Below are 14,949 nucleotides of genomic sequence, written 5' to 3' on the forward strand. Positions count from 1 at the left end.
GGAAGGCTGCGGAGGGCTAGTGTCCACATTTGCCCTCAGCTGTGGCCTTTTCCCAGGGAACACCTGGTAACCTGAAGGAAGGTTAGGTGACATTCACTAATTTCAGAGACAGAGCTCAAATTGTCAGGGAACGTTGTACATTGAAGATGTTATTAAAGATGCCAAGTGTTAAATATTTGGGTCAAGCGTTTCTAACCCAGCTTGAGGCAAGTCATGTATACTGCAGCTCACCCAAATGGAGAGAGAAATATGTCTTAGGCATGTGTGCGTACATCTCCACTTTCAGCTACATTGCAGTCTTCGGTGTTGCATATCTCTCCTCTTGTTCATCTGCATCTCATATCGCTCTCTTTCTCTCCTTTGGTGGTCTCAATCGTAACTGTTTCACACAGTAATGTAGAAGTTTGGGTTGGTAGCAGTGAGAATTGGAGTGGGGACCATAGGGCCAGATTCACTAATCATTGCAGAAAGTTTGCACCTTGTATTTTCCAATCGGAATATAACAGGGTGTTGAACAAAATATTAAATAAAGGGAGATGCAACAAGTGCAGAAGCTTTGGTTAAATTTGGCTCTGATTGCTTGGGTTTGGCTTCATTTTGGAGGCTTTGCAGCTATAGTTTGCAGAGGCTCCTCTCATGGGGAGCAGCTGGAGACGTGGAAGAGAGGATTATGAAAGGAGGGGGATAGAGAAAGAGAGAGTGAAAAAGAGGGGTGGTATAGAGAGAGAGAGATGGTGGTATCTTCAGTGTCAGGGAACTCACAGTGCCAGGGAGGGTCACATTACACTGACTCTGGGAGTGCAGGGTTTTAAATAGAGTGGTTATTTTGGGGGCTACATGTTCAGGAGGGGTAATGTACTCAGAAGGAAGGTAGTGAAAAGGCTATATGGGTTGAGTGTGAAGACCAGGCCATTCATTGTTGATCATTGTGCCTGCAATGCTTGGTAATGTGTGTGTGTAACCAAGGGCTGGCTCATTGCTTGTTCCTATCTATAGTGCTGGAATTGTGAGAGTGGTGGGTTGGTGGGCATATAAAAATGGTGGGTAAAAACTGAGTGGAACATTTGGTACAAAGCTAATTGGCATAGGCATTGGCAAATAGTTAAATAAAATTGATAGCTGATATATCTTCTCTCAACACCTGCTTGTCTCACCAACGCTCCCTTTTCTCTCTCCCCCTCACTTGTTCCAATGATATAGTTCTGATATCACCCCTCTCACTATCTCCTTTGCTATTTCAACTCTTCCTCCTTACACCTCCCTTCTTTCACGATATATGGTCATCCTGGCCTGAGCCTCCTTCTCCCACCATCCTCTCTAAAGTTAAACTTGAACATTTGATGACGGCAAAAAAGCAAGCAATATCTGCCCCTCTGTGTCCCTCCCTCTCGCTATCTGCCTCTCTTCCCTGTTCATTCCATTTTAGACGGTGCAAGCATGGTCAACGGTGGAGCATTTGCCGCTGTCACTCAGCCTAATTGCCCCATTCCTTCTCATCTTACCCCCCGGGCTGGTCTCTCTCTTCTCCTGCCCGTCCCACATTAGTGCCGCCTGTGTCAGGTCTGCAACGGTGTCTCTTCAAACTGTGCCATTTTACTGCATGCTTAAAACTTTAAAGGGGTACGAAACAAGCACTATTTCAGGAGGACAAGAGGGTTACTTTTTTTTCCCAAAGGAGAAGGACACCTACCTTTTCCAGGAGGGATTTGGTTTATCGTTGTGTTGTGAGGAGTTGAGAACAAGTGTCTGGATTTCTATTTGGAATATCCCCGTTCAACTGGGCATTACATAGGCCTATTGTGTGCACTTCTTTATAACTGGTGCCCGTTCCCCATCGCTCTCCTTAGGGGTTGTGTGTGTGTGTGTGTGGGTGTATTGTGTGTGTGTGGGACAGAAAGGCAACAAACTCTGGGGGTGTCAGTGTGCACGTGCTAAACCATTGCACTGCAAAGGGAGTGATCCCTCGTTTATCTGGTATCATCCCTCACTCTCCTCGTTTATCTATTGTCTCAACCCTTTGTTCTGAGATTAATCATGGCCTCCTTTAAGACGTGGCTCTTGGGACTGTTCCTAGCCCTGCTCTGCACCTTCCAGACCCCTCTTGCCCCTGGCGTCAAGGCTCAAGACCTGCCGCTGGCCCCCCAACAGGATGTAGTAGCTGATGACGAGGGGGAGCATGCAGCGGATGTAGGGGGAGATGATGACGACGATGATGATGATGATGATGATGGGACAGTAAAGAGGATGATGATGATGACGACGACGACGATGATAACGACGATGATGATGACGACGATGATGATGACGACAACGATGATGACGACAACGATGATGACGACGATGACGACAACGATGATGACGATGATGACGACGACGATGATGACGACGATGATGACAACGATGATAACGACGATGATGACGACGATGATGACGACGACAACGATGATGACGACGATGATGATGACGACGACGATGATGACGACGATGATGACGATGATGACGACGATGACGATGATGATGATGATGACGACGATGACCACACAGGTAAGTTACGTCTTTTCACTTAAATTATGCTGCATTCTTTACCCACCTTCCCTCGCCATCATCTCTGTGTGACCCTAACCTCATCCCGCTCTGCCTGTCTGAAACTATATCAGAAGAGAAAGGGAGAGGGGAGGGGCTTAGCCACACCTTGGCCACTCCCCTCTCCTTACCTCTCCATGCCCTGCAGAACCTCTCCTTGTCAGTTAGTTCTCAGCTCAGCCTGTCACTCAGTTCAGCTGTCCAATCAGAGTAGATATAGGAAAAGAGACTAGTACAGAAGTCCCTCCTTCACCCCTTTACAGCTGTCCATTACCTTTGCTGTGTCTGTCTGACTCTCTCTGTGTTCTCTTCCCTGCTTAAATAGAGTTATGAACACTCTGGGGAAATTGAACTGGCCCGCCTGGAGTCCCAACTGTGTGTCATCCTTCGTACAGTACACTAGATATGAACCTGGGGACTACAGAAGCATTGTAATGATGAGTTAAAGGAGATGTTTTTGGATTTTTTTAAGTAACACAGAGACTTGATAGAATCAGTCATCGGATCATAATATAATTCAGATCTTTTGATTTGTGTCTTGTTTGAAATAATGGTTTCTTCTTTTTCACTCCGTCCTTCCTTTCTCACGGTTATGGATTGGATTGACATGTATTTGTGTCTCCTCCATGTTAACCTACAGAGAAAGAAAGAGAGACAGTGGTGTAGAAAGAGGAGGCTTGATAGAGATAGAGACAGACAGACAGACAGACAGACAGACAGACAGACAGACAGACAGACAGACAGACAGACAGACAGACAGACAGACAGACAGACAGACAGACAGACAGACAGACAGAGGTGGAAGGGGTGAGGGGAGGCACATGAGGGCTAAAGAATTCATTCATTTACTAGATAAGAGTAGTAAGGTGTGGTAATAGTAACAGGGGTGTCAATAGAGTTTCTCTCTTTCTCCACATCTCTCAATCTCTCTTTCTCTGTAGAGCTTCCTTCTTTGTCACTGTGTTGAATAGTTCCAATGAAATGAATGTACTGTATATGCAACCCTGGTCTATGTTTTTACGTCATCTTTGAATGCATATTAATAACACATTTGTGAATGTATCCATTCATATTTTGTAATTGTCACTCAAACTCACTCAAGCGGTTCTCAGACTATTATGTTTGTACAAAGATAATCATTCACATACTGAGAACAGAAACTTCCGTTATTTTCTTTAACTAATTTGAAATATTTATATGGCCATTCATCATTTGTCACTTTAGAGAGGATAATTGGAATATGAATTATTCTTATAATACATTAATTTGTATAATTGCGTATGATACCACTTTAGTTAGATTACATGTCAGATATCAGAGATTTGACACCAGATCAAGCAATGTTTGTGTGGGCTACCTGGTACTCAACGTAGATGTTGAGGTTTTTCATATTTTGGAGAAAAAATAGTATTTGGAAAAAGAGAGAAATATATCTGTTTTAGGTAGCTAATTGACAAGACATGACAGTTACTTCCAGGTGTTGCATGAATAGAAGTGTTTGACTCTGCTCTTATTTTTATGTGGATTTTTTAAATAGATTTTTTGTTGACCGTGAAACAACCCCTTTCTGTGAAAACTGTGACAAAATATCACCTCTGATCATGTCTCTCTAACCCTACTTTCAATCATAGAATAAACCAATTGATCATGAAGTGTTGCATGGATGTACTTCTGTTGTTGCCTGGAGTCATGGGTTTGGTTACTGACTACATGCATGGAGTAATTCTGTGTAGTATAAAAAGGTGGGAGATTGTTTCAGTACTAAGTCTGTTTGAGTCAAATGAACAGGAAAAGTTCAAATGTTCATCTTACTGTGGAATGGTTTATTGTATAGTCCTACTGAGTGTGAACCTATATACACTGCTCAAAAAAATAAAGGGAACACTTAAACAACACAATGTAACTCAAAGTCAATCACACTTCTGTGAAATCAAACTGTCCACTTAGGAAGCAACACTGATTGACAGTAGATTTCACATGCTGTTGTGCAAATGGAATAGACAACAGGTGGAAATTATAGGCAATTAGAAAGACACCCCAATAAAGGAGTGGTTCTGCAGGTGGTGACCACAGACCACTTCTTAGTTCCTATGCTTCCTGTCTGATGTTTTGGTCACTTTGAATGCTGGCAGTGCTTTCACTCTAGTGGTAGCATGAGACGGAGTCTACAACCCACACAAGTGGCTCAGGTAGTGCAGCTCATCCAGGATGGCACATCAATGCGAGCTGTGGCAAGAAGGTTGTCTGTCAGCGTAGTGTCCAGATCATGGAGGCACTACCAGGAGACAGGCCAGTACATCAGGAGACGTGGAGGAGGCCGTAGGAGGGCAACAACCCAGCAGCAGGACCACTACCTCCGCCTTTGTGCAAGGAGGAGCAGGAGGAGCACTGCCAGAGCCCTGCAAAATTACCTCCAGCAGGCCACAAATGTGCATGTGTCTGCTCAAACGGTCAGAAACAGACTCCATGAGGGTGGTATGAGGGCCCGACATCCACAGGTGGGGTTGTGCTTACAGCCCAACACCGCGCAGGACGTTTGGCATTTTCCAGAGAACACCAAGATTGGCAAATTCGCCACGGGCGCCCTGTGCTCTTCACAGATGAAAGCAGGTTCACACTGAGCACATGTGACAGAGTCTGGAGACGCCGTGGAGAATGTTCTGCTGCCTGCAACATCCTCCAGCATGACCGGTTTGGCGGTGGGTCAGTCATGGTGTGGGGTGGCATTTCTTTGGGGGGCCGCACAGCCCTCCATGTGCTCGCCAGAGGTAGCCTGACTGCCATTATTGTGAGACCATATGCTGGTGTGGTTGGCCCTGGGTTCCTCCTAATGCAAGACAATGCTAGACCTCATGTGGCTGGAGTGTGTCAGCAGTTCCTGCAAGAGGAAGGCATTGATGCTATGGACTGACCCGCCCGTTCCCCAGACCTGAATCCAATTGAGCACATCTGGGACATCATGTCTCGCTCCATCCACCAACGTTGCACCACAGACTGTCCAGGAGTTGGCGGAAGCTCTAGTCCAGGTCTGGGAGGAGATCCCTCAGGAGACCATCCTCCACCTCATCAGAAGCATGCCCAGGCGTTGTAGGGAGGTCATACAGGTACGTGGAGGCCACACACACTACTGAGCCTCATTTTGACTTGTTTTAAGGACATTACATCAAAGTTGGATCAGCCTGTAGTGTGGTTTTCCACTTTCATTTTGAGTGTGACTCCAAATCCAGACCTCCATCTGTTGATAAATTTGATTTCCATTGATCATTTTTGTGTGATTTTGTTGTCAGCACTTTCAACTATGTAAAGAAAAAAGTATTTAATAAGAATATTTCATTCATTCAGATCTAGGATGTGTTATTTTAGTGTTCCCTTTATTTTCTGGAGCAGTGCATATTTAAAATGACTAGACTTTCTTTATGGGCATTTGTGATTATAATCTACCTATGTGTATTTGTGTGTACAAAGCATGTTCTGTGAGGTAGTCTGTACATTGTACTGGTTTGTGTATGTGGTTAGAATTTGTGTGTCTACAGAATATGAGCGTGTAGAACTAGTGTATGCATGCGGGACTGTATGTAGGAAATTAGTTTTTGTACAGTATGAATGAACTCTACCCTGCCATTCTGTTACACTATTACCTTGCTACACAAACAAAAATACATTCATGAACACCATCACAGAAAATGTACAGATACACACATACAGTGGGGAGAACAAGTATTCTATACACTGCCGATTTTGTAGGTTTTCCTACTTATAAAGTATGTAGAGGTCTGTAATTTTTTTAATCATAGGTACACTTCAACTGTGAGAGATGATGATTTTTTAAATGATTTTTAAGTCATTAATTTGCATTTTATTGCATGACATAAGTATTTGATACATCAAAAAAGCAGAACTTAATATTTGGTCCAGAAACCTTTGTTTGCAATTACAGAAATCATACGTTTCCTGTAGTTCTTGACCAGGTTTGCACACACTGCAGCAGGGATTTTGGCCCACTCCTCCATACAGACCTTCTCCAGATCCTTCAGGTTTCGGGGCTGTCACTGGGCAATACGGACTTTCAGCTCCCTCCAAAGATTTTCTATTGGGTTCAGGTCTGGAGACTGGCTAGGCCCCTCCAGGACCTTGAGATGCTTCTTACGGAGCCACTCCTTAGTTGCCCTGGCTGTGTGTTTCGGGTCATTGTCATGCTGGACCCAGCCACGACCCATCTTCAATGCTCTTCCTGAGGGAAGGAGGTTGTTGGCCAAGATCTCGCGATACATGGCCCCATCCACCCTCCCCTCAATACGGTGCAGTCGTCCTGTCCCCTTTGCAGAAAAGCATCCCCAAAGAATGATGTTTCCACCTCCATGCTTCACGGTTGGGATGGGGTTGTACTCATCCTTCTTATTCCTCCAAACACGGCAAGTGGAGTTTAAACCAAAAAGCTCTATATTTGTATCATCATACCACATGACCTTCTCCCATTCCTCCTCTGGATCATCCAGATGGTCATTGGCAAACTTCAGACGGGCCTGGACATGCGCTGGCTTGAGCAGGGGGACCTTGCGTGCTCTGCAGGATTTTAATCCATGACGGCATAGTGTGTTACTAATGGTTTTCTTTGAGACTGTGGTCCCAGCTCTCTTCAGGTCATTGACCAGGTCCTGCCGTGTTGTTCTGGGCTGATCCCTCACCTTCCTCATGATCATTGATGCCCCACGAGGTGAGATCTTGCATGGAGCCCCAGACCGAGGGTGATTGACCGTCATCTTGAACTTCTTTCATTTTCTAATAATTGCGCCAACAGTTGTTGCCTTCTCACCAAGCTGCTTGCCTATTGTCCTGTAGCCCATCCCAGCCTTGTGCAGGTCTACAATTTTAGCCCTGATGTCCTTACACAGCTCTCTGGTCTTGGCCATTGTGGAGATGTTAGAGTCTGTTTGATTGAGTGTGTGGACAGGTGTCTTTTATACAGGTAACGAGTTCAAACAGGTGCAGTTAATACAGGTAATGAGTGGAGAACAGGAGGGCTTCTTAAAGAAAAACTAACAGGTCTGTGAGAGCCGGAATTCTTACTGGTTGGTAGGTGATCAAATCCTTATGTCATGCAATAAAATGCAAATTAATTACTTAAAAATCATACAATGTGATTTTCTGGATTTTTGTTTTAGATTCCGTCTCTCACAGTTGAAGTGTACCTATGATAAAAAATTACAGACGTCTACATGCTTTGTAAGTAGGAAAACCTGCAAAATCGGCAGTGTATCAAATACTTGTTCTCCCCACTGTACGTGTTAGGATGGGAATGAACAACTTATTTTACAGAGGCTGACGGTAATGATGACGATGATGATGATGAACCGGCTGCAGCTGATGACAACGATGATGATGCCGACAATGACGATGATGACGATGAGGAAGAGGACGATCAACTGTATCACAAAGGATCCCTCTGTTCATACTGTGAATACTGTGAGGTAGGTCTCACCATCTAGATAGAAACACCAGTTTGATTACATTTATTGGTAAAACAATTTGCACCCTTTTAATAAGTTTTCCCCATCCTTGTTAAAAATTCTCTCTCTCTCTCTCTCTCTCTCTCTCTCTCTCTCTCTCTCTCTCTCTCTCTCTCTCAGCACTGTGACACCTGCAACAAGTGCCCATGTGCAGAGGGAGATAAGTCTGCGAACTGTGACACCTGTCAGGTAAGAATTACCTTCCCATTCAACCACTAGTTCCCTACACCCTCAGAAAGAAGGGTTCCAAAAAGGTTCTTAAGCTGTCCATGTAGCAGAAAACTTTTTTGGTTCCAGGGAGAACCCTTTTTTCGAGAGGGTTCTACATGGAATCCAAAATGGTTCTACCTGGAACCAAAAATAATGTTGGTTCCAGCGACAGTATGAAAATGAGACGGACTGGATTTTGAACTCAGGTCATCTGTGCACCACAAGACTTTGCATTATAATTAGCTTGGGAAGTTAACAGAAGTCTTCAGGTCCTAGGCAAGGTTACAACAGAGCTAGTCAAAACATAGTCTCTCAAATCTCTGGGAGCTCTCTTCGCTTCACACGCTCCATACAGCGGTTGTGAGAAGACTAGTCAAAATCAAGCTGACCAAATCATCATAAAACCTCACTGTTACCCTTGAACTAAGCAGAAATCAGATAAGATCTAGATATGGTGACTTAGGCAGAGCCTTCCTTTGGCATGCAGAATTCTATGCAGTGCAGCTGTCTACACTGAAAGACATCATGACAACCACCTAACTCTGTTATAATTACTACTGCATAATAATCAGGACTATGGCTGTAATCGGGAACGGGTGGCTGGTGAGAGGGTTGTAAAAAATGAGGACGCCTGTGACTCTAGGACTGGGTGACTCTCGAAAGATTATTTGATAGTGGGGTTCACTTTTTATCATAACGATGAGTTGACTCTAATTTTGCATTTGCATGCTCCTCGGAAGTAGGAAGCTGATCTTAATATGATGATTTTTTTTTTTTTTTACATCAAGAGGGCTGGTTATGATGCAATGACAAAGTCAGATCAGAGAAGCTCCTCCCTCCAGTTATGTCCTATGATGTTATATAGTCCTTCATTTGTTATCCTTCCCTAATGCCTTACCCTTTTTCTGCTTCCTTCTTTAGATGTGCAACTTCTGCTACGTGTGTCCCATCTGCAGCACACTTTGCCAACCAGGTAAGACAGGGGTGTGGGACTGTTTGATAAAGAATCACTGTATGAACTGCTTGCAAAAAAAAGAGTTGACATGTTATTAGCCGCTATTAGAGGAATGTTTGAGGTTGAAAGCAGCAGAAACATCTTCACTGTATGTTTTTAATCCCCAAGGTGGTTTTCTGGACGAGCTGACTGGATCAATCTATAAGTAAGACACAGTTACATAAACACCTTTTGAATGCCTCAGTGTGAGCTATCAATATTTCATTTGACACAGAATTACGTTTATTCTCAAAATGACAAATAATGTCTATCTGCGGAATGCAGTTACTACAAGGAGCGCCCCACCTGAATCTGCCATTAGCATCGAGTCACTACATGCCGCGCCCACTGCCATTGAGGCTGCTTCTAACAGTGCGGCTCGTGCGGAATGGACGGAGAAACGATTATCCACACAATGTGGAAAGATGTCTTCGGCCACACACATATAAAAACAGACATTAAATGCCAGCCATTAGTTAAAAATAGTTATGTTTATTTCACAATGACATGCCAATTAGCTAACATTACTGCCTTCGGAAAGCACCAGGACAAGCCAGTGCAAATGACCAGTGCACACCGGTGTTGTACCGAGGTACCTGCTGACCTGAGGTGCTTCCCACTGGGCAGCTGTATCCTGTTGAGCACTGCTTTCTCACAGTTAACGTTACGGCGAGGGAAGTGGCTAGCTACAGTGTCTTTTGAAAGTATTCATACCCCTTGACTTATTCCACATTTAGTTGTGTTAGAGCCTGAATTCAAAATGGATTGAATGGGTTGTTCTTCTCACCCATCTACACAACATACCCCCATAATGAGAAACTGAAAACATAATGAGAAACTGAAAACAAACACATATTTGCAATTGTATTACCATGAAGTCTAAGGAACTGTCCTTAGATCTCTCGGATATAATTGTGATGAGGCATATATCTAGGGAAGGGTAAAAAAAAATATATATATATATATATTTCTAGAGTGTTGAAAGTTTCCAAGAGCCCAGTGGTCTCTATCATATGGAAATTGAAAAAAATGGAACTGCTTATAGGTGGCCGTCTGACCAAACTGAGCAACTGGGCAAGAACGACCTTGGTCAGGGAGGTGACCAAGAACCCAATGACCATTCTGACAGAACTACAGAGTTCCTTGGCTGAGATGGGAGAAACTGCCAGAAGGACAAGACTCTCTACAGCACTACACCAATCAAGCCTTCATGGGAGAGTGGCCAGGCGGAAGCCACTCCTGAGAAATATGCACATGACAGCATGCTTGGAGTTTGCAAAAAGGAATGTGAAAGACTGGGATCATAAGGCAAAATATTCTGTGGTCTGATGAGACAAAAATGTAACACTTTGGCCTGAATGCAAAGCGCTATGTCTGGAGAAAACCAGGCACAGCTCATCACCTGTCTATCATCATACCTACCGTAAAGCATGGTAGTGGCACCACCATGCTATGGAGATGTTTTTCAGCAGCTGGGACTGAGAGACTGGTACGAAGAGGAACAATGAATTGAGCCAAATGCAGGCAAATCCTTGATGAGAACCTTCTTCAGATTGCAAACTACCCTAGACTGGGGTGAAGATTCACTTTCCAACAGCAACATGGCAAAATGGTAGAGAATCCCCAATCCAGATGTGCAAAGCTGATACAGACGTACCCAAGACATACCCAAGAAAGCTGTTATCGCCACCAAAGGTGCTTTGACAAAATATTGACTGTGTGAATACTTATTGTAAATGAGATATTTCTGTATTTCCTTTTCAATACATTTGCAAAAATGTCTAAAAACATGTTTTCACTTTGCCATTATGGGGTATTGTGTGTAGATTGGTGAGAAAAAAATATATAGTTAGCAAATCCAAATGGCAAGCTATCACACCCAAATGCACATGTACCTCAACCTGTGATTCTTTCAATAGGCCTACCCGTGTGAGTAGAAATGTGAAGACTGATGCTCAGTAAAATCAATAAACCAACCACTTGTCTCCCTTTATCCGTTAGGACTGTAGCCGATGTCTTCGAAGCAGACAAATAAATAAGCCCCTGTCGCCACCATGTGGTCAAGGAAGATGCTGCAACCAAGGGATTGTATTATCTCTTAGATTCACTGTCATTATTCTCACTTTTAATAAGTTATAAATACTTTTTCTGTCTTTCTTGTTATTGACTGAGAACACCACAAACATGCAAACTGGATATAGAGATACTGGATAGATTGGATACACATATTGGATATAATGGATAGCCTATAGAAGTTATGAGAATAACTTTAATTGAGCTATTTGTGTATTATTTTTAGATGACAGGTTTATGGTATTCTTCTCAGGAACATGCATTCGTATTTTAAAGTCATATCTGTGTTTCTTAAAAACAGTGGGGTTGTATGAAATAAACTAAAGGGGAAGTTTTAAACATTTGTGCTGTACTGTATTTATGTGCACTGTCATATCAAATGGAAAATGCATCTAGAATTAGGCTATAATAGAACAGAATATGTTGGCAGATGTGCGCAAACATTGGGTATTTTATCATTTCAGCTTCAATTGGAAGATTCATATTTTGTAATGGGGAATATAAGCATAGAGTGTAAATTGTTGACTGCCATTGAGTAGAATGTACAGTATATACTGAACAAAATATAAACGCAACATGTTGGTCCCATGTTTAATGAGCTAAAATAAATTGTCCCAGAAATTATACATCTCTCTCAAATTTTGCACACAAGATTGTTTACATCCATGTTAGTGAGCATTTCTCCTTTCCCAAAATAATCCATCCAGCTGACAGGTGTGGCATACCAAGAAGCTGATTAAACAGCATGATCATTACACAGGTGCACCTTGTGCTCGGGACAATAAAAGGCCACTTTAAAATGTGCAGCTTTGTCACACAACACAATGCCACAGAAGTTTGAGGGAGCATGCAATTGGCATGCCGACTTCCGGAATGTCCACCAGAGCTGTTGCCAGAGAATTTAATGTTAATTTCTCTACCATAAGCCACCTCCAACATAGTTTTAGAGAATTTGTGTATGGCGTCATGTGGGCAGGCATAAACTACAGACAATGAACACAATTGCATTTTATCAATGGCAATTTGAATGCACAAAAATACTGTGACAAAATCCTGAGGCCCATTGTGAGGCCCATTTTTTATAGGTATCTGTGACCAACATATGCATATCTGTATTCCCGGTCATGTTAAATCAATAGATTTTTTCAATAGACTGATTTCCTCATATGAACTGTTAACTGAAATTGTTGCATGTTGAGTTTATATTTCTGTTCAGTATATGTCTTTGGTCTTCACAGGTCAACATAATTGGGGTCAAATACTATTACTGCATAACATTTGAACATACCTCTAATATAGTTTTTGGGCAAATCAATATTTTTACGTCAAGTAGTATTCACATAGGCAAGGTTGTGTAGTAACGGATTACACGTAATGGGGATTATGTAATCCGATTACAAAAATTAAGTAACTAATCAGCCCGGATTACTTTAAAAAAAATGTCATTGGGATTACAGTTAATGTATTAAAAACATCTGATTATATTTTGGATTACTTCATCTAACATCAATAGGAACATTTTATTTTGTCAGCATTGCTGTCATGTTACGCACCCTAAAGACTTCTCACATGCTCTCAACTCAGCAAGAATCTACTGTCCTGGTGATGTCTTATTTTGTATTCCAATTGAATGAATGAATGAATGAATGAGTAGGTAAGGCTGCCATACCATTTACACCTGGCCCACTGGTCAATCAGATAGTCGAATGGACTCCATAGAGTTGCTGCTTGATGCTTAGTTTGCAGCCTATTTACAGTGTATTTTCACTCTGTCTCTGAGTAGTGGGAGAGAAAATGCTTTCTGATTGCGCAACATTTCAAACACTGTTGAAAAGAAGAGGGTACCAAGCTTTCTGTTGGTCATCATTTTATTTATCAGCTTATATTGAGCAAAGGGTACTCAAGTCAGCCATTCACGGTGAGTGCATAGGCTACATTAAATTTAATGTTAAATAGGCCTATCAATTACAACGCAAACTATTAGCAATAATTAGACTATATTTAGAGTTGGCGAACTAACAACTTCTTCAGGTGCTGAATTAGTCCCAAATGAATTATCTTATGTGATATTAGTGTCCAAAAACATTTATGCAAATTAATCTCTATATCTATAATTTGATAGGCTTATTGTGAAACCATCTAAGTATCATCATTCCTGCTTGGACATGTTTATTAGTTTAACATTGTTTTCATGAAATCATACCATTTTAGTAGTCTAAGTACACTTAGAATTAAACACATTGAATGGGTTTTGATATGACCATTAGACTACAATCTCTTTCTATTTTCTGACCCCGCAATACAATTGTGGCATGACCAAATCATAGGCTTGTGCCACCAATTGAAAATGTTAGGAAAAAGTTCATATGGAGCCCTATGTATGCTCTCACACATAGAATATACAAGTCCCCAAATTGAAAATAGTAATGTTACTAAATAGAATAATTAGTTACATGTTTTTAAAAACGTTAAAAAAAATATGCCGGTGTGTTATAGATTAAAGTAATTCTAAAGTAATCTGATTACTGTACTCATTTTGAGTAATCAAAAGGATTACGTTACAGATTACTTTATTTTTTATGTTACTGTAACGGATTCCATTTTTCAGGAAACTGCCCACCCTGCGCCTAGTACACTAAATTATCCTAATTGCACACAGAGCTGAACCAGTGCCTCTGCGGAATGTATATTGTGGCAACCCCGAGATATCGTAGAGCAATGGTGCCGTGCGTTTACACAGATAATAATTAATTCACATATTATATATTCGGGTGAGAGCATACACAGGGCTCCATACTAACTTTAACTAATTAGCATGTCCAAGCAGGAATGCATGATATTTTGACGTGCAACCTTAACCAGTGATTGTCATACATGTTTGGTTTGACAATAGGCCTACAATTCAAAATAGGGTTCCAGAATTTTCTGATTTTTTTTCAATATAGAGATTAATTTGCCTACATCTTTTTGGGCACTAATATCACATAATATAATTTATGCAGGACTAATTGACCATTGAGGAAGTTGTTACATTTAACATTTACATTTAAGTCATTTAGCAGACGCTCTTATCCAGAGAATTGTTACTTTGCCAACTCTAAATATAAAGAGATTCATTAAAAAAACGCTATAGATTTTCTAAAATTATTAAAGAGATTGGTGTGTTTTTTCAATATCTAATCATGCCATGACATCACTTGATGGTTTCATTTCAGAGGCAAATAATCATGTTTATTTTTCTAAATTCTATTATCTGCCTCATTCTCAGAGAAATAAGTAGTACTGCTAGATTTTATACAGTCAAATGTAACAAATAACTACATTTTTCATAAAGAACTGTACAAATGATACATGTCTAATCATGTGACAAACAATTTTTGTTATGTAAAAACGATTTAATACAGTAATATGAGATCTGTATTTGGCATTTTAGTCATTTAGCAGATGCTCTTATGCAGAGTAACTTACAGTAAGTTCGTTCATCTGAAGATAGCTAGTTGAGACAACCACATAACCCTAACATTACATGTACAGTGCCTTTGGAAAGTATTCAGGCCCCTTGACTTTTTCCACATTTTTTAC

At 41.5% G+C, this 14,949-nt stretch overlaps 1 pseudogene; it reads left to right on the forward strand.

The window, feature by feature from the left end:
* Window positions 1–1,424: 1,424 nt before the first annotated feature.
* Window positions 1,425–11,710, forward strand: LOC115145232 (protein PFC0760c-like; annotated as a pseudogene).
* Window positions 11,711–14,949: the final 3,239 nt, after the last annotated feature.

This window comes from Oncorhynchus nerka, linkage group LG17 (genome assembly GCF_034236695.1).
Source record: "Oncorhynchus nerka isolate Pitt River linkage group LG17, Oner_Uvic_2.0, whole genome shotgun sequence".
Classification (NCBI taxonomy): Eukaryota; Metazoa; Chordata; class Actinopteri; order Salmoniformes; family Salmonidae; genus Oncorhynchus; species Oncorhynchus nerka.